The 25,968-nt window shown below is 41.3% G+C and overlaps 1 protein-coding gene across 9 annotated transcripts in view; it reads left to right on the forward strand.

The window, feature by feature from the left end:
- Positions 1 to 25,968, forward strand: part of UNC5D (unc-5 netrin receptor D) — a 531,172-nt gene that overhangs the window by 317,842 nt on the left and 187,362 nt on the right. The window lies entirely within an intron of this gene.

Consider the following 25,968-nt stretch of genomic DNA (forward strand, 5'->3'; position numbering starts at 1 on the left):
ATGTCGATGGTTTAGGGATTGAGAATAGGAATGAATTGCTATTTGCAGAGACATTTATGTTTCTTGGGAAATGAAATCTTCTCAAAATATGCATTTCACCTTCACTATACTGGCAGTTTGGGAGGCCCTCTCCTGGATGTTGACTGAGCCCTACTAGGCCAAGGAGAAGAGGTCATTGTGTCAGCTGTGCTCTTGATGGAAGAGCCATGGGAAACCATTTTCCTATAGTTATTTAGTTAATTTTAGCCAACAAATATTTTATGACTCGAAACTGGCGGTCAGCTGAGAGAGGAGAATAATATGTTCAATTTTTACTTTTCCTTCCTTAACACCACCAGATCTGTGATCCCCACATGGCTTCGGCTAGGCTAGTCTTGGTATTTGGTCCTGGTCAGGGGGAAGCGGATTATCTTCCAGGCTCTCTCTCAAGAGAGGCCAGGGCGCCTGGGTGGCTCAGTCGGTTAAGCGACTGCCTTCGGCTCAGGTCATGATCCTGGGGTCCTGGGATCGAGTCCCGCATCGGGCTCCCTGCTCAGCAAGGAGCCTGCTTCTCCTTCTAACCCTCCCCCCTCTCATGTACTCTCTCTCTCTCTCTCTCATTCTCACTCTCTCAAAATAAATAAATCTTTAAAAAAAAAAAAAAAGAAAGAAAAAGAGAGGCCAGACAGCACAGGGGATTTCAACATGGCCTCCCTCCCACGTGTGGCTTCTCCACGTGACTTTTCCTGATCCTCCCCTTCTTCCACATCTCTGAGGCCCACATGGCCTATTCTAGGATTTACTAGAAATAGCATCTCACTGATCTGTCACCTCCAGGCTCTCTCACCTCCACACTTGCTTGCTTCATTTCTGATTGTCACCTGCTTGCTAGAAAGCTCCAGGGGTTTTCCCCTCGCTTACAAAGTTTGGCAGAGAATAGCTCCAGTTCTCCTTTGTTCATGTCCCATAACCTTTGATCATGTACACCATATCCTTCCAGGCACTTGGCTATTCTGAGTATCAGCCTCACTCCTCTGAAGTAAGCCTTTGCGCCTACAATTTTCCAGGGTCACCATGTGTACTGTGGTGGTTAGGAAGCCAAGGACTGCCTTCCTCTCGGTTTCTGGTTCCACTAGTGGTTTTGTGATGGTGGACAAGTTATTCATCTCTCTGTGTCTTAATGTTTCTAATGATAAAAGGGTGCCTACTTCAAGAGTTACAGGTATTGATAACTAGAAAGTGTTTAAATCTCTACCTGGCACAGAGAGTTAGCCCTTATCAGTTATTAGCTATTGTTTTATGACATACTTGAGCCTCCAAAGAACCGGTATCACTCCTCAGTAGGTGTCTTACTACTGACTAAAACTAATTGTACTGAACTAAAATTGTAGTGCCTTAGCAAATTTTCTGCAGATTATGGCTATATGGACTCTAAAAATCCATTTTAGGGCAGCCCTATGATCCAACTCTCCCAAGCATGATAGGATCAAAGAACGTTACAAATGGAAAACCCTGTTCTATCATTTCCTGCCTTTTTAGAGTTGTCTGATACTTTTGTGGTAATAATCTCATCATTCTCTTCGAGTATTAAAAAAATCATTTTGTCATTCTTGTATATGATATGCACATGTGAATATGATAAGCATGTGATTTTTAAATTAAAAAATTATCAATAAAACCTGTATTATGCAATCTCCTGTATTTAACATATTTTTAAAATTTTTTCCTATGTATCAAGTGACACATCCTTTAATTTATTTAAAATTATTTATGTAAGTCAAAACATGATTTGTCATTAAATATTGCGTTTGACTTGGGTACCAGTGTACATTAAAATGTAAATTGAAATTTAACTATGTTTAATGGCATCAGAAGTGGAGGGGAAAAACTTGCCTTTAGGACCTTGCTTGAAATTCTTTTCATTTGCTTGTAGGGGGGAAAAAAGGCACTCTCTCTCTCTTCTCTCTTTTTAATAACTTTCATGTTTTGTTGAAATAGATTTCTGGCTGCTATTTGCAAGTACTTCCCAGCAAATAACACATTGCACATGAGGATAGTCTTTATTCCTAGTAAATGAAAAGCCAAATTGGATATAATTGTCACTGTGTTTCTTCTTTTTAAGATTGGTTTTTGAAGTACTAAAGATATCTTAATGTGCTAAATATTTTGATAGATGAATGTAGCTTATGAATCTGATGACAATTGTCTTGAGGGGACTTTGCAAAATTAATATCATTTTATATTATTCATTAAATTATTGTAGTTCAACATCAGAGCTCTGTATGCTTCCTACATGTAACCGATGATGCATTCAGAATTTAACAATTTTGAAACTGCAACAAGCAAAACCTTCATGGCAATTGGGGCATTCAGCCAAGGGGTGTATTGACTGGAGTGACTTGACGTGATCACATTAGGTAATCTCTGCAAGAATATCAGGAAGCTCACTGGCATGATATCACTTAGACATCATTTGATTTTAAAGGAAAACAGGATAAATACAATTATTTTATTTATTTAACTCATATTTTTATTGACATGGACCCACGTGGGTTATTAGTTAAATGTGTAGATTCTTAGCTTCCACCCCAGGCCTGTTGAATCAGATTCTGGAGGAGGCACCAAGGAAGCTGTGTTTGTATGAGGTTATTCAGACAGTGCTGTGATCAGGTAACCTTGGGACATCCTGCCCAGAGATAGTGCTTCTCAAACTTTGACATGCATGAAAATCAACAGGGATCTTATTAAAATACAGATGATTCAATTAAAATGACTCAGTAAGTCCGGTCTGAGGTCTGAGATTCTATTATTTGTAAGAGTTCCTAGATGATGCTGCCAGTCAGTCCGTGGGCCATAATTTGAGTAGCAAGACCCTAAAAAAAAAAAAAAAAAAAAAAACAAAAAAACTTTATGAAGCACTATTTGGGAAATGTTGATTTAACCCATTTGTCCAGCTGCATCCTTTAATACCTTTATAAGTGATGTTCAGAAAAGTTAGGTTGGCTTGACCGAAGGTCCACCCAGCAGATGGCAGATATCGTGGAGCCAGATATCACACCCATTCACCCCTCCTCCGTGCTCTTGCTGCTATTCCATGTTGATTCCTTTCTATCAGATGGAATTTGAGAACCACCATAGAAAGAAAAGTTCACGTGCATTTAAGTGTTTCCTTAAGGAAAGCGGTGATTGCCTCTCCATTCTGTTTCTGGGTAAATTCTTCCTTGTGGTAAAGTTATTGCATTTATTGAATATATGTCAATGCATGTAAGTTGTATGTATTATATACACACACACGCATATATGAAGCCACAACACATTGCTGCCTTTGCCTCGAGAAAACAGCACGGGCTTTGTTTTAGTAGCCAAAGTGCCTGTCATCTTAAACTTGTATTTTCCTTAATAATTCCACACTGTGTCAGGGAGATGTTGGCCGCCTTCCAAATGCCTGGGGCAGGAAATAGCTGAGGCCCCGTTTCAAAAGTGATCTTCTAAAGGTAAAAATAAATAAATAAAGCCACCCCCCACGCCACCCCCACCAGGTTGGCAGAAGCCCATCTCCAGGGAGGGACTCCCACGGGCCTTCTCTCGTCTGTCTGATTCAATCCAGCTGGAGGTAGCCGGGCCGCTGTGGTATCTGTTACTTATGCTGCTGGACCATTGTCAAAACTAGGAATATTCAATTATTCCTAGTTGTTTACTTTCATGTGTGAACATTTGGCTGCTTAGCTATTGCTTTTCTTGCCCGCTTTTCTCCCTCTTCTTCATGGGCTTACAAAATGTTCTGCCAGTATCATTAACCCTTCGTTGGTCAACTGATGCTTGAGACGTGGGCCTTTTTTTGACTAGAAGAGCTGGGGCTGGAAAGAGGGGAAGCCGGTGTCTGTTAGAGTCACCTAGCAAGCTGCCCTTCTCGGAAAGCAGGAAACCACTGTTTTGTTGATTTTTTTTAAAAAAAAGATCTATAAAATATCCTGAATACAATTTAAATAGGCTGCTTCTAAAATATCTGTGCCGTTGTGCTAAGAATGAGTGGAGAATTTAAAGGAAAACCTCATTTAAAAGCTGGGGAACTCTCTACCTAATTTTATAGGCACACAGTAAAAACAGTATTATTTTTGTTTCTTTTTTTGGGGTGGTAGTTTCTTTTTGGAAACTATAGAATAGAGACCGCCAGTTAAACCTCCATTATGGATATCAGCTCCATGGCGCTGATAATTTCACCTGCTCAAAACTGTCAATGAACCCCTTCCTGACAGCACATTAGATACAGAAATAAATAAAAGCACATCTGTCTGATGGTCAGATGCAGCCTTAACCTACATTTCTAGCCTTGTCTCCCAGCACAAGTCATGCAAGTGTGCTGAGCTCCCACTAAGTTAGCACAGCTCAGATTCTGGACATGAGACCCACTCTTCCCCTCTGTGATGTGCTCATATTCTTTCTCCTCCCTGGAGCGTGTTTTTAGCCCCACTTTGCACTCCTGCCTCTTTCCACCTAATTCCCACATCCAAGGCACATCTTGTATGCTGCCTCCTTTATGAAACCTAGTTAACAAATCCCTTAATGCTAATTGACCTCAGCACCTGACAAGCCAGCTGAGCCATTGACAAAGATACCCACCCCCCCCCAACCCCACGCCTCCCTGGGCCCCATAGCATCTCCAGCTTCAAAACTGATAAGATCTAAATATCCACTTCTGAGTTCTCATAGCAATTTATTTAGTACTTGTCCCATGGTACTTACTATAATTTGCTCAGTATCATAGTTATTTTGAAGTTATTTGGTGATTTATTTCCCTTCTTAGAATGGAACCTGCTTTAAGATTCAACTATATCACCCTCACTGTCTTGACTTGTGAGCCTACTACGGAGACTGACAGATAACATTCCTGGTCTTAGGAATGTTTGTTTTGGTTTGAAAAGGCGGCCTCATCAATGCCAGATCTGATTCTATGAAAAGGACATCTGTTAGTAGTTTGTCACGATTGTGTCCTTGTGCTAACGGGGCGCCTGGCTTCTTAGAGAAGCCATAGCTCAGCGGGATGTTATTATAAGGATCATATCTGTCCTCCCTGCCTTGTGCGTACTCCTAATGATCTTTACTGCCGTAAAGAAAGGGTCAAAAGGGATTTGGGAGTAGGTGAATCATTACAACCATACAACTCTGTGATATGCGGTGTGTGGCTCTGAAGGAGGCCAAGACCACCAGCTCTGCACACAGTGTCCGTTTCTCTCTTTTCAGCCCATGGAATTCATTCAGAGGTCATGGGAAAAAATTGTTAAGACCTCTCAGTACTTGGTAGAAATTGCACAAAAGCTGGAAACCCTCCTTCCCCTCTTTATGGAGGAATGTGGCCAAAATAAGGAGAAAATATTATTTTACTCTGCCAAAGGCTGATCCTTTCCTTTAGACTGAAAGTAATTTACAGTTCACCCTTCAACACCATGGGAATTAGGGTCGCTGACCCCCCTCCATGCAGTAAGAAAATCCACCTTAGAACTTTTGACTCCCAGTAACTTAGGTGCTAATAGCCTATTGATTGGAAGCCTTACAGATAACAAAATCGACTAACAAGTATTTTGTATGTTATATGTATTATACACTATATTCTTACAGTTAAAGCAAGCTAGGGAAAGAGAAATTTTAAGAAAACCATAAGGAAGAGAAATTACATTTATAGTACTGTATGTATAGAAAAAATCCACACATAAGTGGACCTGCGCAGTTCAAACCTGTTTCCAAGGGTCAACTGTATATGAATATTATCGAAGATATGAAAGTCAGGGCCTCCAGACCAAGCTGGACACTGTATGGGAGCATCTAGCGAGGGAAGGGAATGGGGGTTGAAATGCAGCCTGCACCCCACCAACCAGGATGTGTACCTGGACCATGGTTGCAATCACCTGAAGGCAGGGGCTGGTTTTTCTCAGCACAGAGGTGATTTTTCTCAAGCTGTGTGTTCACGTGTGTCTAATTTACACAAAAGTGCCACATAGGCTTGTGGCAGCAGGACTAGGGTACGTAATCTGTGGGACTGAGTGCAAAATGACAGTGTGGGGCCCCTTGTACAAAAATTAAGAATTTGAAGCCATCCACATGGGAGCCTTCAGTCAAGCAGGGGGCCCTGGACCACCTGCTGGCCCCATGCCCATGAAGCCGGCTGTGAGTGGCAGTAATGTGATGGTTTGGGAAATCACTTCATATACATAATGTTTATATAAAAAGGGAATAATAGGCCTGGAAAGATCAGGGACTCATTCATTCTGATTCCATGCAGAATTGGGAACAGGATTATTCTGTTTTACTCCAAAGCCAGAGGTAGCATCATAGGATCTTAGTTTTCAAATGCATATTTGGGGTCAAGTTGGCAACTAGAAATGTTCATTGACAAAGCGTTCTTCTTTTGGCCATGTTCTCCTGTAAACTGTGCATAGGCCGCCAAGGGGCACATGTCTGGTGGGGATTCTCTAGAAGGAATTACTGCGCTAGGTGAGTAGGTAGAATATACGCTAATAGAGGTTTTTAATTTTTTTTCCTCTATTTTGACGTAATTTCAGACTTCAGAAAAGTTACAGTGTAGTACAAAGAATCCCCCTAAGTCTTTTACTGAGACTCTTGAAATGTTAACATCTTACCACATTTGCATTGGCATGAGCTCTCCTTCTGTGTTTATATATGTTTTTCTATATAGACTATTATGGTTTCTTTTCTTTTTTTTTTTTTAATTTTTTATTGTTATGTTAATCACCATATATTACATCATTAGTTTTTGGTGCAGTGTTCCATGATTCATTGTTTGTTCATAACACCCAGTGCTCCATGCAGAACGTGCCCTCCTCAATGCCCATCACCAGGCTAACCCATCCCCCTACCCCCCTCCCCTCTAGAACCCTCAGTTTGTTTTTCAGAGTCCATCATCTCTCATGGTTGGTCTCCCCCTCTGACATACACCCCTTTTCTTCCTCTCCTGTTATCTTCTTCTTTTTCTTTTTTCTCAAAATATGTTGCATTATTTGTTTCAGAAGTACAGATCTGTGATTCAACAGTCTTGCACAATTCACAGCGCTCACCGTAGCACATACCCTCCCCAATATCTATCACCCAGCCAGCCCATCCCTCCCGCCCCCAACCACTCCAGTAACACTCAGTTTCTTTCCTGAGATTAAGAATTCCTCATATCAGTGAGGTCATGTGATACATGTCTTTCTCTGACTGACTTATTTCACTCAGCATAACACCCTCCAGTTCCATCCACGTCGTTGCAAATGGCAAGATCTCATTCCTTTTGATGGCTGCATAATATTCCATTGTGTATATATACCACATCTTCTTTATCCATTCATCTGCCGATGGGCATCTTGGCTCTTTCCACAGTTTGGCTATGGTGGACATTGCTGCTATAAACATTGGGGTACACGTACCCCTTCGGGTCCCTACATTTGTATCTTTGTGGTAAATACCCAGTAGTGCAATTGCTGGATCAAACGGTAGCTCTAATTTCAACTGTTTGAGGAACCTCCATACTGTTTTCCAGAGGGGTTGCACCAGCTTGCATTCCCACCAACAGTGTAGGAGGGTTCCCCTTTCTCCACATCCCCGCCAACATCTGTCGTTCCCTGACTTGTTAATTTTAGCCATTCTGACGGGTGTGAGGTGGTATCTCATTGAGGTTTTGATTTGGATTTCCCTGATGCCAAGCGATGTTGAGCACTTTTTCATGTGCCTGTTGGCCATTTGGATGTCTTCTTTGGAGAAATGTCTGTTCATGTCTTCTGCCCATTTCTTGATTGGATTATTTGTTCTTTGGGTGTTGAGTTTGATAAGTTCTTTATAGATTTTGGATACTAGCCCTTTATCTGATATGTCATTTGCAAATATTTTCTCCCATTCTGTCGGTTGTCTTTTGGTTTTGTGGACTGTTTCTTTTGCTGTGCAGAAGCTTTTTATCTTGATGAAATCCCAATAGTTCATTTTTGCCCTGGCTTCCCGTGCCTTTGGCGATGTTTCTAGGAAGAAGTTGCTGCGGCTAAGGTCGAAAAGGTTGCTACCTGTGTTCTCCTTTAGGATTTGGATGGACTCCTGTCTCACGTTTAGGTCTTTCAACCATTTGGAGTCTATTTTTGTGTGTGGTGTAAGGAAATGGTCCAGTTTCATTCTTCTGCATGTGGCTGTCCAATTTTCCCAACACCATTTGTTGAAGAGACTGTCTTTTTTCCATTGGACATTCTTTCCTGCTTTGTCAAAAATAAGTTGACCATAGAGTTGAGGGTCCATTTCTGGGCTCTCAATTCTGTTCCATTGATCTATGTGTCTGTTTTTGTGCCAGTACCATACTGTCTTCATGATGACAGCTTTGTAATAGAGCTGGAAGTCCGGAATTGTGATGCCGCCAGCTTTGCTTTTCTTTTTCAGTATTCCTCTGGCTATTCTGGGTCTCTTCTGGTTCCATACAAATTTTAGGATTATTTGTTCCATTTCTTTGAAAAAAGTGGATGGTATTTTGATGGGGATTGCATTGAATGTGTAGATTGCTCTAGGTAGCATTGACATCTTCACAATGTTGATTCTCCCAATCCATGAGCATGGAACGTTTTTCCATTTCTTTGTGTCTTCTTCAATTTCTTTCATGAGTATTTTATAGTTTTCTGAGTACAGATCCTTTGCCTCTTTGGTTAGATTTATTCCTAGGTATCTAATGGTTTTGGGTGCAATTGTAAATGGGATCGACTCCTTGATTTGTCTCTCTTCTGTCTTGTTGTTGGTGTATAGGAATGCCACTGATTTCTGTGCATTGATTTTATATCCTGCTACTTTACTGAATTCCTGTATGAGTTCTAGCAGTTTTGGGGTGGAGTCTTTTGGGTTTTCCACATACAGTATCATATCATCTGCAAAGAGTGAGAGTTTGACTTCCTCTTTGCCGATTTGGATGCCTTTGATTTCTTTTTGTCTGATTGCTGTGGCTAGGACTTCTAATACTATGTTGAATAGCAGTGGTGAGAGTGGACATCCCTGCCGCGTTCCTGACCTTAGGGGAAAAGCTCTCAGCCTTTCCCCATTGAGAATGATATTCGCTGTAGGTTTTTCGTAGATGGCTTTTATGATATTGAGGTATGTACCCTCTATCCCTATACTCTGAAGAGTTTTGATCAAGAAAGGATGTTGCACTTTGTCAAATGCTTTTTCTGCATCTATTGAGAGGATCATATGATTCTTGTTCTTTCTTTTGTTAATGTATTGTATCACGTTGATTGATTTGCGGATGTTGAACCAGCCTTGCAGCCCAGGGATAAATCCCACTTGGTCGTGGTGAATAATCCTTTTAATGTACTGTTTTATCCTATTGGCTAGTAATTTGGTGAGAATTTTTGCATCCATGTTCATCAAGGACATTGGTCTGTAATTCTCTTTTTTGATGGGGTCTTTGTCTGGTTTTGGGATCAAGGTAATGCTGGCCTCATAAAATGAGTTTGGAAGTTTCCCTTCCATTTCTATTTTTTGGAACAGTTTCAGGAGAATAGGTATTAATTCTTCTTGAAATGTCTGATAGAATTCCCCTGGGAAGCCATCTGGCCCTGGGCTTTTGTTTCTTGGGAGATTTTTGATGACTGTTTCAATTTCCTTAGTGGTTATAGGTCTGTTCAGGTTTTCTATTTCTTCCTGGTTCAATTTTGGTAGTTGATACATCTCTAGGAATGCACCCATTTCTTCCAGGTTATCTAATTTGCTGGCATAGAGTTGCTCATAATATGTTCTTATAATTGTTTGTATTTCTTTGGTGTTGGTTGTGATCTCTCCTCTTTCATTCATGATTTTGTTGATTTGGGTCATTTCTCTTTTCTTTTGGATCAGTCTGGCCAGGGGTTTATCAATCTTGTTAATTCTTTCAAAGAACCAGCTCCTAGTTTCGTTGATCTGTTCTACTGTTCTTTTGGTTTCTAGTTCATTGATTTCTGCTCTGATCTTTATGATTTCTCTTCTCCTGCTGGGTTTAGGCTTTCTTTGCTGTTCTTTCTCCAGCTCCTTTAGGTGTAGGGTTAGGTTGTGTATTTGAGACCTTTCTTGTTTCTTGAGAAAGGCTTGTATTGCTATATACTTTCCTCTCAGGACTGCCTTTGCTGTATCCCAAAGATTTTGAACAGTTGTGTTTTCATTTTCATTGGTTTCCATGAATTTTTTTAATTCTTCTTTAATTTCTTGGTTGACCCATTCATTCTTTAGTAGGATGCTCTTTAGCCTCCATGTATTTGAGTTCTTTCCGACTTTCCTCTTGTGGTTGAGTTCTAGTTTCAAAGCATTATGGTCTGAAAATATGCAGGGAATGATCCCAATCTTTTGGTACCGATTGAGACCTGATTTGTGACCTAGGATGTGATCAATTCTGGAGAATGTTCCATGGGCACTAGAGAAGAATGTGTATTCCGTTGCTTTGGGATGGAATGTTCTGAATATGTCTGTGAAGTCCATTTGGTCCAGTGTGTCATTTAAAGTCTTTATTTCCTTGTTGATCTTTTGCTTAGATGATCTGTCCATTTCAGTCAGGGGGGTATTAAAGTCCCCCACTATTATTGTATTGTTGTCAATGTGTTTCTTTGCTTTTGTTATTAATTGCCTTATATAATTGGCTGCTCCCATGTTCGGGGCATAGATATTTACAATTGTTAGATCTTCTTGTTGGATAGACCCTTTAAGTAGGATATAGTGTCCTTCCTCATCTCTTATTACAGTCTTTGTTTTAAAATCTAGTTTGTCTGATATAAGGATTGCCACCCCAGCTTTCTTTTGGTGTCCATTAGCATGGTAAATGGTTTTCCACCCCCTCACTTTCAATCTGGGGGTGTCTTTGGGTGTAAAATGAGTCTCTTGCAGACAGCATATTGATGGGTCTTGTTTTTTAATCCAATCTGATAGCCTGTGTCTTTTGATTGGGGCATTTAGCCCATTTACATTCAGGGTAACTATTGAAAGGTATGAATTTAGTGCCATTGTATTACCTGTAAGGTGACTGTTAACTGTCTGTTGTCTGTGTTCGTTTCTGCTCTTTGCTGCTTTTAAGTTCTCTCTTTGCTTAGAGGACCCCTCTCAATATTTCTTGGAGGGCTGGTTTCGTGTTTGCAAATTCCTTTAGTTTTTGTTTGTTCTGGAAGCTTTTGATCTCTCCTTCTATTTTCAATGATAGCCTAGCTGGATATAGTATTCTTGGCTGCATATTTTTCTCGTTTAGTGCTCTGAAGATATCTTGCCAGTCCTTTCTGGCCTGCCAGGTCTCTGTGGATAGGTCTGTTGCCAATCTAATGTTTCTACCATTGTAGGTTACATATCTCTTCTCCCGAGCTGCTTTCAGGATTTTCTCTTTGTCTCTGAGACTCGTAAGTTTTACTATTAGATGTCGGGGTGTTGACCTATTTTTATTGATTTTGAGAGGGGTTCTCTGTGCCTCCTGGATTTTAATGCCTGTTTCCTTCCTCACATTAGGGAAGTTCTCTGCTATAATTTGCTCCAATATACCTTCTGCCCCTCTCTCTCTCTCTTCTTCTTCTGGGATCCCAATTATTCTAATGTTGTTTCGTCTTATCGTATCACTTATCTCTCGAATTCTGCCCTCGTGATCCTGTAGTTGTTTCTCTCTCTTTTTCTCAGCCTCTTTATTTTCTATCATTTGGTCTTCTATATCGCTGATTCTCTCTTCTGCCTCATTTATCCTAGCATTTAGTGCCCCCATTTTTGATTGCACCTCATCAATAGCCTTTTTGATTTCGATTTGGTTAGATTTTAGTTCTTTTATTTCTCCAGAAAGGGTTTCTCTAATAACTTCCACGCTTTTTTCAAGCCCAGCTAGTATCTTTAAAGTCATGATTCTGAACTCTAGGTCCGACATCATACTAATGTCCGTATTGAGTAGGTCCCTGGCTGACGGTACTACCTCTTGTTCTTTTTGCTGAGGTGATTTCTTTCGTCTTGTCATTTTGTCCAGAGGAGAATAGATGAATGAGAGAACAAAAGGCTAACAGGTTTACAACTTCCCCAGCAAATATAATGTATACAAATCAGAAAAGACCTGAAACCAGGGGAAAAGAAAGGGAAAGAAAGAAAAAAGAAAGAGAAAAAGAAAAAAAAAAGAAAAAAAAAGATAAAAACAAAAACAAAACAATTCAAAAAAGGCAGAATATGATCAAATATGATCAGGCTAGTGCATAGATCAGTGCCACACACTAGATTTTGGGCGTATTTTGGTCTGTTAGAAAAAAGTGCCTCCTAAAATTTTAAAGGTAGAAAGACATATATGTACAAAATAAGGGTTGATACAATGAAGGGATGGAAGATGACTGTAAAGATGAAAATTATAAAAGATTTTATAAAAGGACTTGGTAAGATAAGTTGTTTGAAAAAAGAAAGGAGATTTAAGGAAAAAAAAAAAAGGAAAAAGGGAGAGAATGTGATCAGGCAGGAGACTAGAACAAAGCCATACACTAGTGGTTTAGGGTATATTTTGATCTGTTAGAAGAAACTGTACCTCAAAATTTTAAAGAGAGAACAACTTATATATATATGCCAAAAACAAGGATAACTACTATGAAGGGATAAAATATGACTCTAAAAATGAAAAAAAAATAAAAAATGTTTTTTTTTTTTTAAAAAAAGGGATTTATAAGATGTTGGTTGAAAAAGGGAAAAAGAAAAATAAAAAAAAAGTCAACAAAAATTAACTTTGATGAAATAATGAATCATGGTAAAAAAAAAAAAAAAAAAAAGAAGCCATGAATCTATGTGCAGTATTCCCTTAGCGCTGGAGTTCTCCTATTCTCCTTGATTGATCAACTTGGTCTTGGCTTGCTGGCTGTTTGTGTTGATCTTCTGGGGGAGGGGCCTGTTGCTGTGGTTTCCAAATGTCTTTGCCGGAGGCTGAATTGCCCCGCCCTTGTCGGTCCGGGCTAAGGAAGCTGCTCCAGTTTGCTCTCAGGAGCTTTTGTTCCCTGCAAGCTCTCGGTACAGCTTTGGAGGACCAGGGCGAAAATGGCGGCCTCCCAGTCTCCGCCCGGAGGAGCCGAGAACTCGGGGCCCCACTCCTCAGTGCGCCCCCAGAGAAAAGCAGTCACTCCCGTGTCCCCGGTCTCTGGCCGCACTCCGTGCTCACCCGGCCTGTGATCGAGCGTTGCTATCTCTGGCACCCGACCCTGCTCGGAGTCTCCAAACCCAGCAGATCCCTGCAGTGCGTTCCCGCACCGCTCCTCCCCAGGAAGGAAGGGGAGTCTCCCCGGATCTGCTGCTTGTTGGGTCCTTGCTGGGGGAGCCGTGCCCCGACTGGGCCGCAGATCACAGTTTATGGCAACCCTGAGCTGAGAGCCTGCGACTCTGCTCCGTAGCTGCAGCCGGCTTCCCCACCCTGACACCTGGGAGCTCTGCCGCACTCAGGCACCCCCGGTCTCTCTGTGACCCCAAGGGTCCTGAGACCACACTGTCCCGGGAGGATTCCACCCCCCGCTTAGCCACTGCAGCGACGTCCCTCCGCCGAGCCAACTTTTAAAAGGTCCGATTTTGTGCTCCGCGGCTCTAGCACTTGCCAGAAGCGGCCGGCGGAGGCCCCTCCCCCGCCGTCTATCCTCCCGAATATCGCCTCGGATTCACTTCTCCGCACGTCCTACCTTCCAGTAAGTGGTCGCTTCTCTGTTCAGAGAGTTGTTGCTACTCCCCTGTTCGATCTCCTGTTGAGTTCGTAGGTGTTCAGAATGGTTTGATCCCTATTCAGTTGAATTGCTGAGACCAGACAAAATCTAGGTCTCCTACTCCTCCGCCATCTTGCTCCGCCCCCTATTATGGTTTATTTTCTGACATGTTTCAGGTTAAACAGCAGCAGACATGATGCCCCCTTTCCCTTAAATACTTCATCGTATATGTTTTTAAAGAACAAAGGTATTTTCTGATATAACTAGTAGTATAATTATGAAGAATAATTATAGATAATAAATTATGAAGAAATTAACATGGATACAGTACTGGCATCTTATCCTGAGACCTTATTCATAGTTCATCAATTGCTCAGTAACATCCTTTTCTAACCATAACAAAAATCATCATGGGTTATATTCAGCTGAAAGGTCACTTTAGCTTTCTTTAATCCAGATAATTCCTCAGTCTTCCTTTGTCATGCATGACATTGAGTGAAGTGTAAATCTCAGTTATTTTGTATAATGTCCCTCATTTTGAACATGTAAAGAGGAGACATCAGCCAACTAGAAAGGACTCCCCCTGGCCAAATTTGGGACAGTTTGAATATCAAAATAATTGGCAATGATGGGTGATAACTCAGTACATAACCCAAAAATCCGCACTGGTATTTTGAAATAATGACTGAATAAACATATAAATAAATGGGTGCAAAGGGAGAGCCCTTCCCTTAGAATAAGTGGATAAATGAAAATCATTATTTAGCACCATCATAATATTCATTGATTCAGACAGGTGTCCTGGATGCTTAAATTAGAGGGTAAATGTTTCAGGAGTAACAGGATACTGATATAATCTCAAAGTATCTCTCCACAAGATACTTAAGAATTACCAAGGGGAAATGCATAGCTTTTCAGTGAAAAATCCTGCCAGCTACCATCTTTATCAAGTGATGGATGTTGACTTCACCAACAATGGGACCCATCGGCAGTGTATGTCTCCCGATGTGATGGACAGAGCAGACTGAATCACTTAGTGCTGTTTCTTCCGAAAATGTCTAATCTATATTTAACCATAGGAAAACATTGGACCAAACCTAAATTGAGGAACATTTTACATAAGAGGTCATTTTTAACTTCACACGTCTCTCAAAAATGCCAGCCCTGCATGTAACACTGCAGGGATGTTCTGGGGAGACAAGAAACCTCAGAGTAGACATGCTGCCTCTCTCTGTAGCATCAGGCATACTTCCCTTTTAGATCAGTCGAATGTAAACATGGATTCAAGGAGTAGAAAGCAAAATTTTCTTAAATTGTGTGAAGGTGCAACTTGAAACTTTAAGGCCATTTTATGCATGTCCTGTCTTTTTAGGCCCTACCCGTCAATGCAGTGCAGAGATGAATCTGTTCTCCTCTGCCCGCCCATAGGGACACTTAGGTAGAAAGTGTGAGAAATACTGAACAATAAGACATGATTCTGTGAACAGAGTAGAATGGTTTGGATAGAATTGATTAAAATGGTGCTACTATTGTACTACTGGGTATTTACCACAAAGATACAAATGTAGGGATCCGAAGGGGTATGTGCACCCCAATATTTATAGCAGCAATGTCCACAATAGCCAAACTGTGGAAAGAGCCAAGATGTCTATCGACAAATGAATGGATAAAGAAGATGTGGTATATATACACAATGGAATATTATGCAGCCATCAAAAGGAATGAGATCTTGCCATTTGCAACGACGTGGATGGAACTGGAGGGTGTTATGCTGAGTGAAATAAGTCAATCAGAGAAAGCCATGTATCATATGACCTCACTGATATGAGGAATTCTTAATCTCAAGAAACAAACTGAGGGTTGCTGGAGTGGTGGGGGGTGGGAGGGATGGGGTGGCTGGGTGATAGACACTGGGGAGGGTATGTGCTATGGTGAGCGCTGTGAATTGTGCAAGACTGTTGAATCACAGATCTGTACCTCTGAAATAAATAATGCAATATATGTTAAGAAAAAAGAAAAAGAAGAAGATAGCAGGAGGGGAAGAATGAAGGGGAGTAAGTCGGAGGGGGAGATGAACCATGAGAGACTATGGACTCTGAAAAACAAACTGAGGGTTCTAGAGGGGAGGGGGGTGGGGGGATGGGTTAGCCTGGTGATGGGTATTAAAGAGGGCACATTCTGCGTGGAGCACTGGGTGTTATGCACAAACAATGAATCATGGAACACTACATCAAAAACTAATGATGTAATGTATGGTGATTAACATAACAATAAAAAATAAATAAAAATAAAATGGTGCTACTTTGGGTTTACTTGTGCACAGTTGAGCACACCCACCTGAAAGATGGGAATTATTAGTTAGCGGCACGTTACTTCATGACATGACCTACTGTGGATGTTGAAAAAATATTCCCCAAATACTATTCGTTCGTGCTACTTTTTGCTGACCATTATTTGACCGAGAAGAATTTGCAAAAATATGGCCACCACCTTTTTAGCACTACCAGGCTGCTCTTCTTGTGGTAAAAATAAACCTTAAAGTTCCTAGAAAATTGCCATTTCTGTAAACACTGCCATGTAGTAGGGAGGAGGACACGGATTTTATGTCATCCCTCGTTTTCTCTACTAAGGAACTCTGCTGATGGATAATGCAAACAGCTGTTAAGCAAAACAAAAATAAAGCTTTATTAATCTTTGAGGACTCTGAGCTTTGGGATAGTATTAAATTAGTCTTGCATCCCTCCTCCAGAATAAGGACATTCTAGAAATTTGATAAGTAGCAAAGGAACGCTAACTTAGATGTAGAAGTGTTCGCCATCCATGAATGATTCTCTACCATGTTCTAGATAGCGCAGCCATAAATCAAATTCCATCCCTTCCTGTGAAGAGTTTACAGTCTAGGGAAGGGCTGTGTTCAAAATAAGTATTTTCAATGAGGCATGTTCGTCGTAAGCTCAGTGTGTTTTGGGAGGGGCAATTTGCTGCTTCTCAAGATCTTAGATACACTTCCTGAGTTACTGTCTGAGCTACTTCCTGAGAAAGGAGGAGGGTTAACAATTTAAAGAACAGGGCAAAAACACAGGTGGAACAGTATGTACTACTTGGGAAAACTAAGAGATGCAGCTAGAAGTAGATAGGGTCACATTATGGAGGGTGTTTGAATTCTGTTGAGTTTAGACTCATCCAGGATGTGGCCAGGTACCTTTGAAGTATCTTAAGCAGGGTAGTGATGTGACCTTGTTTTCTAAATCTCCTGCCCTCCCTTTCCCCAGAGCCAGAGAGATTTAAGGGGAACAAGACCAGAACAGCAGACCAGGAGTGAAATGCTGTAAATGGTTAAGGGGTGAATGGAGAAAGAGCCACGAAGGAGACTGGGGTTGGGGGAAGAAAGGTTGGGAGACCTGGGAGACCTAAGAGGGGGTGCAGACGTGTATGAAGGAATCAGTGGTCATTAATGTCCATGTGATCCAAAGATGAAGGTAAGAAGTGAGAAGAGTCAGTGAGATGTGATCACCTCAAGGCTCAGTGGATCTGGGCAAAGCAGTGTACTGAGAGGAGTTGTTAGGAGATCATAGTGGATCTAGGAATCCATAAGAGATGAGAAAGCAGAGGTGGTATGAACAGTCTTTTCCAAAAATTTGACCACAGAGAAAAGCTAGAACAATGACTAGAGTTAACCATTTGAGGAATGTATGGTGATTTAATATAAGCATGAAGATTAGAAGGGTTCATATTCTCAAAGCACATGAAGAAGGACCAGGAGCAGCAGAAAGTGTGAAGGAGAGGTCAGAAGAGCTGGCTTTGCATTCTGGGTTCAACCAACTAGCTTTGTGCTCCTGTGTAGAGTTCTCCAAACCTGCTGCATGTGAGAGTCACACTAGAGATGCTTCGAGATTAAGGTGACTGGACCTCGCTGGAGACCCACAACATCTGAATCCCTGGGGGATGGGACCCAAGCTTGCTTTTTATGACTTTTGCTGTCTTGTCTTCTCCTTCTCAGTACCCACAACTCTGTTTGCTGTGCAGGTTTCTCCTTCTCTTCCCACTTCTAAGTATTGGGGTGCTCTAGGCCTCCCTCTTGAAACCTCTTCTCTCCTCAAGCCCCAGACTCTCCCCAGGTGAAATCTTTCCTTCCATGGCTTCAGGTCCTGTCTCGACTGCAGATGACTCTCAGCCCTGACCTCACACCTCATCTCCTGACTTCTTTACTCACTGCCCACCTCGTATATCTAGGAGGCATCTTTAATGTAATACATGCCAAAGAGAATTCTCTTGGTTTTCACTTCGTCAGCACTGCTGCAAATCTGTGTTTATTCTCCAATCTTTCCTGCTTCAGTAGTGGCCCCTCAGGTGCTCCTGATAAGACCGAGGCATCATCCTTGACTCCTCTGTTTCTTCCAGCCACGTCCCACCCAGTAGCAGCTTTATCTCCAGAACAACCCTGAATTTGCCCACTTCTCTCCATTGGTACTAACAGTTGTTATTCCTTTACTGTGATGATCTCCTCCCTGCTTTCATTCTTAACATCTTAAAATATATTCTCCACACTGAAGCCAGAATGCTTTTGCTCCCAAAAAGGTGCACAACTTCTGGCTGGCGTGATCTCTTAGATCCTTCTTGTTCTGGCAAGATTGATTTGAAGTAAAGCAGAATGCAGGTTTTCTTCCTTTCACTCAGTTGCCGTATGGGGCCAAGCAGGGGGCAGGGGTGCTAGATGTTTGGTGGTATATTCCAGTGTTGACATGCTCAAGACACTGGCCACATCCTGTCCTGATCGACCTTCCTGGTCTTGGGGAGACCTGGAGTGGGGGAAGAATCAGAGAATCAGAAAGCTAAAAAGGCAGGTTAAAAAAAAATTCTTCTTACTTCTGGGGTGGCTCTTTCTTTTGGACTCTCTTCCCCCACTTTCTATTCCCTACCACCCATCCCCCCCATCTCAGCTGGTACTGAATTCTAATGAGACGGTGGGTCTGGAAAGCTTCAGATTACTTTTAGGTCATTTCTTTTGAACCTCACTGCCAGTTCACATCCTTCTAATCTTCTGTGGAGGGCTGTGAGGGCACCGGGAGAGTCAGGAGTGATTCTTCATGCCTTTGTTGTTCTTAAAACTCTCCTCAACCATGGAGTCTGTTTTGCATCCGAGTGTTCATCAGGATGCTGAGCTGTAGGAGTGCGAGTGCAGCTGGGAGCGGGGGTAGGGCTTAAGGGACACTGGGGATGAGCAGTGTGACCTTTCTTTATACTCCTTCAGAGCTGGGCAGCTCAGTCTAGTCATGATTCCTGGGACTGCAGTTTTTTTTTTTTTTTCTTCCTCCATCAAAAGCACTTTGGTTCGGAGTCTCCATCTGCATTCATCTAAGACTCTGTGTCCTCATTAGCATAGCAAGTAGGGCAATTGTACTCTTAAACTCATAGGATGTGGAGCTTAGGGGTACATTTTCCCAAAAGCATTCAGTGGAACATGATGTAAAGATACAATACGCGAGTTATTAGCTTTATTTTAATTTGATTTAATGCCTTAAAAATAAGGGAGCCGAGGATTTCTATATTTTCACCTAATAACTTTTTCCTAGTGAAGCTTATGAAGATCTGCTATTTAGGTCAAACTTCAGCGGTCCTCTATGAGCCAAGTCAATATAATTGATACACAGAAAGTGCTGTATCATGGAGCTTGGAGTCAAAGCAAACCTCAGAAATCCTTCTATGGGCATGGTTCCTTTGTATGGAGTCCTGCCCATATTCCTTTGTTGAGGGAGGTGGTGTCGATAAGCATAGGTGGCCACGCTGTGTCCCTCCTCGGCCCACTATCATGTCCATTGGACCAAGAATGTACGCCTAGGTTTGCTGCATAGGAGTAAATTCAGTACGAGAGACCCTCTCAAGAAGGATTCGCATGATTATGTACTTCTAGATTCTTGCTCTTCTGAGGATGACTTGATCCTGAAAGAGAATCATTCGTTGAGGCAAGAGAAAGGGACAGACACCAATAAAGAAGCAGGTTGTTGTGGCCCTGAAACAGAAGACATGAGTGCAAGCAAGAGATACGCAGAGGCCATTAAGACGGTAGAACAAGAGGCACTTGATTAGGAGGGGCACAAGTGACAGAGGCCATGTCTGTGCTAGGAGGACTATGCAGTCAGCCAGTAGATAGAATTACACTGGATCTCTTCATCCCCTTGTTTGGCCGTGTTACGGTCTCTTTAGGACCTGCTTGTTTGTGACGCCTACTCTCTCTTTCAAGCCTGGTTTATGGTCTTTCTTGGTTTCCGATCAGTCCCAGACTCAAAATGAAGATTCTTATCCTTCTGGTTTTCAATAAATGCTCAATTTTTGATGGACTCTGAGTGAGTTTTGCATCCTTGTCAACCAAAAAGGCCAAACGCAATGGAATGTATTGACTTGGGAATAGCTCAATAGAGAGCAGGTTATATTAGTGCTCAAAGCAGTTTGTAAGACTGTGGATGTTTCTCCCCACCATAATGTATTCCTGCTGCTGAATGCAGCACCACTGGGGCCTGACAAACTAGGCTACTTAGTGTGCAAGGGGTAGTGACACACAGGACTGGTTATAAAACAATTTATTGATAACTGCCATTGAACAGCAGAGGGATGGCAGAGCACAGGGGATCTAGCAAAGTCCCAGAGTTATTCTGTGCCCCTGAAAAACAGCCTTGAGGAGTCTCTGAACGACAGGACCCCTGTGATCAGCCAAATGCCTTCTTGCTCATGGCTTGGCACCAGGGTGGGGCCATGGGGAATGCAGAGAGGCCTGTGCAATTCAACTATAGTCAAAGGTATCCCTCCTTCACTATTGCTGCAAGATTTACTCAGCAGGAGGTAAGCCTACAATAGTCACAAATTTTAGGAAAGAGAGACGTGGATGTGGAATTACGCTTTGGGGCCAGTTGTCCTTCAAGGACACACGGCAAAATCAGAACTAAAAGATGTCCACAGTGAGGACATGAAAGATAGCAGTCTGGCATCACTTTGGATCAGTGGTCAAGAAATGTGCAGAAAGCGTAGGTCTCAGCAAGGCAGAGAACTTAAGCCAGGCCAGCAAGGAAAGCGTATCTAAAGGAAGGAATTGACCTGACAGGGAAGCCTTTTATATGCTTCCTCTGGGCACTGGAGTCAGTAGCTGACTTCTCAGGCCATAACCACCTAAAGGCTAGAGGATTGAGGCAGAACCAAATGGGGGCACCAGGCCTTGACTTTCATTTTCCATCTGTTCTGCATTTGAACCAGTCCTTTTATTCCAACAAATGATCTGTATTTGGCTAAGTTACAAATTCCTTTTATGTATGACAAATGGGGTTTGTTGTTCCTTCCGAAAAATATGGGTGGGAGAGATTCAGAGCTGATTTGCATACCAGTGTCGTTGGACAGTAATGGGACATTGTACCATCCTCCTGCAATCTTAACAAATGACTATGACTATGACTATTAAAAAAAAATGACTATGATTTTTTACTGGCTTATTTGGTTTGAATGAGTAAATTATTTTTATTTCATTGCATTAACTGCCAGAACATTGAATGAGCCGATAACTCCCTGGTGTTGCTGAGCCGCAAAGAACTATTATTCGGAATTGAATTTTTATTGATTTTCTTGTGCTACAATGACTTTTCTAACATAGTAGCCTGAAAGGAAAATGAGAAAAAGGCCAAGTAGGGCATGGGGTGAGGAAGGGGAGGCTGCTGTTTCCCATGGCCTCGCCCCGGATGGACTGCTTATTGGCAGGTGCTGCTGACTCGGGATGATCCTGGTGCTGATTAGATGATTTACAGGTTAGCCAGATACCTGGCTTCATCACCTTGTCCTCCTCTTCCGTCCTGCTGCTGTCTTTGCTTCCAGTCACGTTGAGCCTGGTTGGCATTCTGCTGTGGAGCCGGACAGGGCAGTGGGGTGAAGAAGGAGCTGAAGTAGACGGGGAAATGCTCCACGTTGGTCAGTGCTGGTGCTGTTAACATCGTGTGCGTGTGCGTGCACACACGCACACGAGGGTAATGAATAAGTGTTCCTTTAACATCATTATAGTACATTTCATGTGTTTCATGTGTTTGCTTTTTCTAGTCATCCTAACTGTTAGAGATCTAGTTGTATCTAAGTTCATAATCATTCGGATGAGTTGAAATGGAAACTCATTCATTGATCCAACGAAACTTATTGAGTGGCTCCTGTATACCCTTCTAGGTACTAAAGGCAAGGCAGTGAATGCTACAAATGAAAAATTTTGTCCTCGTGCACAGATTCCTATGAGTCAAATTTAAAAAGAATATTTTAGAATTCACGAAAGACTGAAAAATATAGTCCTTCTTGCTTCCTTTAATAAACATGATAAGAGTAAAACTTGTTACAATAAAATGAAACAAAATGTCCTTCTTCCCTGGTTTCTGATTCACTTTGATCTACTTTAGAGAATCTTGACAACTCCTAGGAAAGAGTGGCTTTTTTTGGACACAATTTTTTCTGGCTGTAAAAATAATCCATGTTCATTGCAGAAATTTTAGAAAATGCAGAAACAAATGAAGAAGAGAATTGGTACACCCAGGCTCATCCAGCTGCAGATCTTTGACATGTTGAATTGTTTCTCTTTAGGGCTTTTCCTATAACATATATAGTAATGCCACACCAGTTGCTATTTTAAAATTTTAAAACCTTCAATCTTGCTGTGTATGTATGCAGTTTGGTTCAGTTCCCTTATACAAAATAATTTGAAAATTATTATTTCTCTTCTTTCCAGAGACCATGTGAGCATGATTGTGAGATCAGAAGGTGGAAATCTATTTATATTCCACCCTCTCAATATATATGAATAGAAGACCAAGTCTAATAAAAGAGCGTCCTTATGTGATGTGATAACTTATGGAAAGAGAGGTAGCAAGCCAGGCATTTTGCAGAGACTTGCAAGAAAGAAACGAGAGCATCTACATGCAAAAAAAAAGCCAGTAAAAGCCTGATTGAAACAGTAAAAGTGGTACAGTGTGTATTATGTAGGCTGGGTGATTCTCTACCTCTGTTTACCTAGAATTTTCTCTAAGAAACTTTACTGGAATCACTAGATTAAGGTAGGTCCCACTGTGGTAGATCCCTACAGAACTTTCTACTTCTCTATCTCATCATTCATTTATATACATCTTAATTTCTTGCTTAATGTCTGTTCTCTCTGCTAGCATATATGCTGTGGGAGGGTGGGATGGTGTGTGTCGAGTTCAGTAATATACCTCGCTGCCTGGCACAGTGTCTGGCCCATGGTCCACAGCATGAGTGGATGAAAGAGGCTATTGCACATACACTGAAAACCTGAGGGCAAATTAGGAGGCCTGCCTACCACAGCAGGTTTTAATGCAGATGTACCTACTTTTATTTGGAAGTAGATGCATTCCATAAAAACATAATTATTACATTTTGAGGAGGCCAGTTCTCACATATTAAAAAATATATAAAAGATAGAGACCATTCACTCCATGCTATTTTATCTCATGTAGCAATTTATTCAAACATTTAGTTGCAATTTACAATATTCTTTGAGCTTTTTAACATTTGCATAGTATTCCATTATATAAATGCACCAAAAGATACTATCCATTATTGTATTTTTGAATATTTCGATTGTTAGCAAGTGTTCAGCATTATAAGTGATGATTTGAGAAATGTTGCCATGCCACATTTTTCTAGGTAGCTTTCTCATCCTTTCCTTAGAAAATTTTTGAAGGAGATTTCTTGAATTATGTAATGAACCCTTTTAATAATAGCTTTATTAAGATATAATCCACAATACCTTGCCACCAGTTCATCTATTTAAAGTCTACATTTTAATAGTTTTTAGTGTGTTCTCAGAGCTGTGCAACCGTCATCAGAGTCTGTTTTAGAATACTTACATCACACCAAAAAATAAAACCGTTCCCATTAACCGCCATGTTCTCCCCACCTCCAGCCCAGTCATCTGCAGTGCTCGGCAATAACTAATCTTTCTGGCTCCCTGGACTTGCCTCTTCTGGACATTTCATATAAACAGAATCCTACAATACGTGGTCTTTGGTGTCTGGCTTCTTTCACTGAGCATATTTTCAAGATTCACCCCTGTTATGATATGTACTTCAGTATTTTATTTCTTTTTATTGCCAAATAACATCCCATGGTATGGATATACCACATATTTATTTATTCATTAGAAAGTGAACATATAAATGAACTCATAAAGTGATTTTGACACATCTTCTAGCTTGCTCTTCATGTTGACTCATTTTCACTTCATCTAGCAGTGTTGACTAGTTTCCCACACTTTTTTTTTTTTTTTAATTTATTTGAGAGAGAGAGAGAGAGAGCATGAGCAGGGGGAGGAGCAGAGGGAGAAGGAGAAGCAGACTCGCCACTGAGCAGGGAGCCAACCCAACCAGTGGCTCGATCCCAGGACCCTGGGATCATGACCTGAGCTAAAGGCAGACGCTTAACCGACTGAGCCACCCAGGCGCCCCTCCACACTAATTCTGGGGATTAGTACTTAAAGAAACAGACAAAACAAAGCCTGTTTGGAAAAGTAGAGAGACCTACTGATGCTTTTTAAATGGGCATTTCTTTTTTTTTTTTTTTTTTTTTAAAGATTTTATTTATTTGAGAGAGCGAGAATGAGAGAGAGAGCACATGAGAGGGGGGAGGGTCAGAGGGCGAAGCAGACTCCCTGCTGTGCAGGGAGCCCGATGTGGGACTCGATCCCGGGACTCCAGGATCATGACCTGAGCCGAAGGCAGTCGCTCCAAAGGCAGTCGCTTAACCAACTGAGCCACCCAGGCGCCCATGGGCATTTCTTTAATAATTAGTGCTATTGGGCCTTCTAATTATCTTTATTAGCCATTTATGTCTTTTCTCTTGTAAATTTTGCTTAAATACTCCTTTGCCATTTTATTTTAGGGTATTTATCTTTCCCATTTCTTTTCAAAAGTGCCCTTTATGTATTAAGGCTGTCAAACCTTTGCCTATAATGCTGCTTGTAATGTTTGAGATTGAAACAATTTAATTTTAACAGTATCTACCAAACATTATCTGCCAAAACAATTATCTGCCAATTATTCCCTTAAGCGTTCTTCCTTTCGTTTTGTTTAGAAGTGCCTTCCCCATTCTAAGACCCAATAAGTATTTTATTACTGCTGTGGTTTTACCATATACTAACTTACACTTTTCACTTGAGTGTCTTTGAAAAATGCTCTAAAATTTTATAATTAATATGTATATCTGATTTATGAAAAAGCCAACCCCTTTTAATCATCATGGCTTTATAATAGGATTTAGTCTTATTTGTGACCTTTTATTAAGCCATGTTATGTACCCTGCTCTTAAAAGGATTTTGTACATATTAACATTTAATGCTCACAAAAACTATACGTAATAGAAATTATTGTCCTCATTTTACAGATGAGGAACCTAAGGCGGAGAGAGCTAAAGATACTTACGGAATCAAGGTTCTATTAGGTGGCAGACCCAGAATTCAAACATACTCAGTCTCTAGCGCCACCTTCTTCCACTGACGTGTTTGGTCTTCCCTACTGGAGTTCTGGAAGAAATGACCTAGGAATTTAAATCCTTATCCTTAATTATCATGGATGGTTATGATGTCTTATGCGTTTCTCTTTCCAGAGTTTTTGGATAATTGCATGAATATTCCTTGCTATATTATAAATATAATTTAGGGGCACCTGGGTGGCTCAGTCGGTTAAGCTTCTGCCTTTGGCTCAGGCCATGATCCCAGGGTCCTGGAATCGAGCCCTGCATCAGGCTCCTTGCTCAGCAGGAAGCCTGCTTCTCCCTCTCCCTCTGTCTGCTGCTCCCCCGGCTTGTGCTCTCTCTGTCAAATAAAATCTTTAAAAAAAAAAATTAGATGTAAACATTTTAAGGTGGTTTTTATTGGCCACTGCCAAATTTTTTGAAACCACAACTTCCGAATACTTAATTCATTACTTTGAGCCTTATGTACAAAGGTGATGATGTTTTCAGGAAGGGTGTGTGGTTGATTCCAATCCCTCTTGGCCCTGTCGTATCTGAGACGATATAGTTGTTAGTTTGCTCACGTATAATAACTTGTTTGGGAATAAAAAATTAGTGTCCATGCTTTTTTGTCCTCAAAACTAAAAACATAGATATGATTAATTATACTCTAGTATATGCTAATATAGGAAAAAGTTTTAGTCATAGCCTGATTTTTGTTTCATAGTCAGTTACTTTTTAAAAAAGTATTTAGGGTGCCTGGGTGGCTCAACTGCCTTCGGCTCAGGTCATGATCCTGGAGTTCCAGGATCGAGTCCCGCATCGGGCTCCCTGCTCAGCAGGG

This window comes from Eumetopias jubatus, unplaced genomic scaffold (assembly GCF_037043125.1).
Source record: "Eumetopias jubatus isolate StellerSeaLion01/CBP00866 unplaced genomic scaffold, mEumJub1_p1.0 scaffold_2, whole genome shotgun sequence".
NCBI lineage: Eukaryota > Metazoa > Chordata > Mammalia > Carnivora > Otariidae > Eumetopias > Eumetopias jubatus.